General features: G+C 37.0%; 1 protein-coding gene across 1 annotated transcript in view; it reads left to right on the top strand.

The window, feature by feature from the left end:
* HPSE (heparanase) overlaps window positions 1-4,686 on the top strand; it is a 33,622-nt gene that overhangs the window by 28,368 nt on the left and 568 nt on the right. The window lies entirely within an intron of this gene.

A 4,686-nucleotide genomic window follows, 5' to 3' on the forward strand; every position in this document is an offset into this window, starting at 1 on the left:
TAAATAAAAATTAAAAAATTAAAAAAAAAAAAAAGACACAATTCTTGGTACCACACTCACTAAAACAAAACATACCCATATAGAGTTGCTACAAAGGGCATGGAGTTTGGGATAAAATATCACACTATGGGATCTGGGTATGATTTTCTTACACCATTAAGGTAGGCTTTTTTTTTTACTGGTTAAAGTAAAAACAAAAATGGCCAGAAATATACCTTTTAACTGTGTTATTGAAGTTGGTCGTAACATGTTTTGGTATTAAAAAAACATTTATTGGGGACCCTCCCTCGTGGCTCATTGGGTTAGGATGCAGCCCTGCAAGCTAGCCATAGCCACTTCAGTGCAAGTTTAATCCCCGGCCCCGGAGGTGACCCACATGGTGTGGTAGACCTTTCCTGGCCTGACCTCTGCTCCCCTCAGCAGTGTACTTCGTCCATCTGCCTGTTCTGCTGCCGACTCTATTTTGGTGGATTCTCTAACCAACCCTGTACCTCTGGTCTGTCCCCCAGTTCTGTACGAATAAATAAGTAAATCTTAAAAAAAAAAAAAATATTGGAAATAATATATAAAGTAGTCATTGAGTCTATCTTATAAAACCCACCTTCAACTGTGTACCAAAGAATGACTGTGTGCTAAAGAGATCAGCACACATTGTGAGATCCCTGCTAATGCATGTTGAAAGGAGATCTTTTTTGTTGTGTCCATTCTCACACTAGAACATAACAAATTGAGAGTTTACAAAATTCTCACCATTTCTTCCTATCTTTCAACTACATAGTGGTGATATTTTCAGTGACAAGTAGTATCAAAACCTAAAAAAGTACAATCAGCGTGCTTTCTCCAAAGTCTTCTCTCCAATAGACATTTTTTCAAGACTTTTTTTTTATGCTTAGAAGAACTGGGTTATAGGCCAGAAGGGCAGGTTAGGAATATTAACCAGAGACAAAGTGGGGAACAGAACAGACAGATGTACTGATATACACTGCTGAGGGGAGCGGGGTTGGAGACAGGAGAGGTCTGCTGAGCCATCTGGGTCAGGGATTGAACTCAGGCCTCAGTGACTGGCAGTAGCTTGATAGTGCAAGAATTAACTCCTGTGCCACCAGGGAGGCCCTAGACAAGCATTTTTAAAACTGAGTATAATTCCTTTACTTTTCTTTCCTAGGCATTTTACTATAATTATACAATCTCTACTGGAAAAAAGGGCGGGACAACCTACAGGTTTCCCTAAGCATCTTTCCATAACTTTATTGACCTTTTGAATGAGTTGTCTGCTTTATATGATACCATAGTTTGTCTTCCCTTTTTCTTCCTGTTGTCAGTAATGCACTATTTGAGTGACACGATTTTTCTCCTTTTGGGTTCTGACTGGTTTTGAAATAGGTATTTCTAGCATATTTGTGTCTGATACTGATAAGAGCTCCTCTGAACTAATTGTTTAGTAGACTTGGGAGTGTGTTGAAAGATCGCTTTGGTTCAACCACTCTTCAATTTAAAGTCATTCAGCTCTGTTTGCTCTGCCAGTTCTCAGGGCAGCTATTCTGGTGCCTGGCGAGGCTCAAGTGGGCTTCTCTGCACTCTGTATTTGCTGCCCTTGGTTTTAGTCTCTAAAACAAGGGTTGTAAACTATACCTATGATGGTGGACTGACTAATGGGGTTAGAAGATTTTTTGTCTTTTTTTGTGTAATTAGTTGTGAACGTTAAGAGATTGGTGACTGTTGAAACACCTGGATTTCTAGATAGGTATTATCCTATGCTTCTGCATCACATACTATGTTGCAAACCAGTGTTGCTTCAATTTAAATAAAGATGGATATCCTGTTCTGGGCTTGTTTATGCAATTTAAATGGAGTTGATTTAGGACAGTTTACTCTATACAGGCCATTTTGCTCTTCATTCTCTTAGCCCTTATAATTCCCCCTTATATCTGCCCTAATGTACTTTCATGTATAACTTTCTGGCCCTTGGAGGCATTTAAGTTTGTTGCCCCTAATTTTTGAGCAATGCTGAGTATTTCTTTTTCTCCAGAATGTCTCAAACAGTTGAGGGACAATTTGATTGTCTTCTCCCCAGGACAGCTATGCACAATTTCTTCAATGATTTCTTCTCTTTGCCATATTTATCAGACTATTGCATTCTGGCCATACATCTCATGCTTCATATTTGGAAAATTTGTGAAATATGGGTAATTTTCTATAACTCAAAATTCTCTTTAATGAGTATATATTACTTACACTTTTGTTAAAATGTTACAAAAAGTACCCTAAGTAATCTGCCGAGTCCAGACTTTCATATACTATTGACTTTAGAATGATCACCTTTAAAAATTATTTTCTCCTTGAACAACATACATAGTGCCTATAGAAGGTCCTGCATAGTAAGTATGTAATAAATATATGTATGAATATATTATTTTTATTAAAGATTTATTTATGCTTATAGAACTGGGGTATAGGCCAGAGGTGTGGTGGGTGAGAATTCACCAGCGACAGAGTGGGGAGCAGAACAGGCAGATGTACTGAAATACATTGCTGAGGGGAGTAGCGGGCCGGTCAGAAGAGGTCTGGCACACCATTGTGGGTCAGCTCCCTGGTGGGGGATCAAACTTATGCTGAAGTGGCTTCAGAGAGCTTCATAGTGTGGTGCTTTCACCGGTTGCGCCACCATGGAGAGCCCCTGTCATCATGTTTTTACCCTCAAATAAAACCTTACCCTTATTGCCTAGCCTGATTATTTGGAAATAATCAGCGTGCTTTAAACTAGACTCAGTATATTGAGAGGTCCTTGACCTATGTTTGTAGCTGATTAAACAATGTATCTTCATGCTGTTAGCATCTTGTAGCTGAAGCCATGTTTCACCATCATAATCCAAGCAACAAAGTCAAATTACAATCTTTACCTTTAGTCTCTCTAAAAACTTGTTTGTGTACCTTTGAGATGGTACCCTCTATCTCATACAGAATAGCGCTTACTACTGTCATTTTGAGAAGTCCTATTTTTGTTTGTGGTTTCCTGACAGTGCTTGTGGCATTTCCTCCCTCACCTCCTGTAAGAAATAATGTGATAAAGATGCTAAAACACGCCCAGTGCCAGTGCCTGTGGCCTAAGAGTGGCTTGGTAGCTTCTAGCACAAGTATGGGCAGTTTGCGGGAGGACTTAGGGAACTGTGCCCTTAACCAAGACTAGAGGGAAGACAGCTTTTCTGCTGAATGATAATGAGGAAGAAGTCATTTAAAACTGATAACTTTATTACAATGCTAAGTTGGAAAGAACTAAATGTCTAATATTAGATTATTAAGTAAGTAAGGCGCTCACACAATATAATTCTGTGCAACCTTTAAAATAATGCATATTTAATGGCATGAGTTTGGAATGTGTTAAGGGGGGAAAAATCAGGTTTTAAGTGACTATAGTATGTTCACATATTGTTTATGTGTGTGTATACATACATATATATATATATATACCTACACAGAAAAAAGATGAGAGAAGACATAAAAATGTTCAAATGGTTATGGATCAATTATCAGGTTACCTTTGTTATATTGATCTGAATACTAATGATGATGATGGATACATTTATAGTGCTTCCTATATGTAATGCACTATTATAAGAGTATAGTAAGTACATAAGAGTATTATAATATGTGTTAGGTGTATTTCATATAGAACTGACATTCTGATATTTAGCTTCTAAATTTTCAATAATAAAATGCAATCTTCGCATAATATAAAAGTATTTGAGAAAAAGAAGCATTATTTTGGATTATGGAAATGATTATCAATAGATCTAAAAGCAGGCTAAAGCTTTTTTCTGTAAACTTGTATATAATGAGTTTACGACTATGAACAGTTATTATTTGATTTAAAAAGTAAAAATATACATAATAATATACATAATAAGTAATATCTATCCTTAAATTTTTGTCTCTTTTTGATACCATTTTGAAATTGAATTCCAACAGTTAAATACAAAGAATATTGTTTTTGAAATATGTAGTTTAACCAAATAAAATCATTTTTATTTCACCACAGCAGCATCTGTTCTTCCAAAATATCTTAAAAAAATGAATGCATACCTCCTAGAGAGATGGAGTTAGAGGGTTTATTGGCATAGTTACAAATGGGGAAATTTGATTACTATTTTTTATATTAAATTTGTGAAATTTGCTTTTTCTATTTTATTTTCTATATATTTGCCTTCTGTAAAAATATTTTTAAGTATTTTACCATCAAAAAATAGCAGAAAATCCAAAAGTTATGTCATGTTAATCTATATATCCACCATATTGCCTGCTATAGGTTATGAGCATTCCATGTTCTGTAAGGTAATATTTGGTAAATACTTCAGGCTTTGCAGGCCATTCAGTCTCTGTCACAACTATTGAACTGTACCACTGTCCCTTAAAAATCATCTAGGCTAGGGCCCTCGCTGGTGGCGCAGCGGGTTAAAGCACTGCACTAAGAAGCTTAAGCCACTTCCGCATGAGTTCGATCCCAGCCTGCCCCGGAGGAGATCCACATGGCGTGGCAGACCTCTCCTGATCCACCTGCTGCTCCCCTTAGCAGTGTATTTCATTGATCTGCCTGTTCTGCTCCCCACTCTGTCTCTGTTGAATCCTCTCACCCTCCGCATCCCGCCCTGTATCCCAGCAGTTCAGTATGAATAAATAAATCTTTAAAAA

The sequence above is a fragment of the Condylura cristata genome, unplaced genomic scaffold, assembly GCF_000260355.1.
Source record: "Condylura cristata isolate star-nosed mole 26May11 unplaced genomic scaffold, ConCri1.0 scaffold00012, whole genome shotgun sequence".
Taxonomy (NCBI): Eukaryota; Metazoa; Chordata; class Mammalia; order Eulipotyphla; family Talpidae; genus Condylura; species Condylura cristata.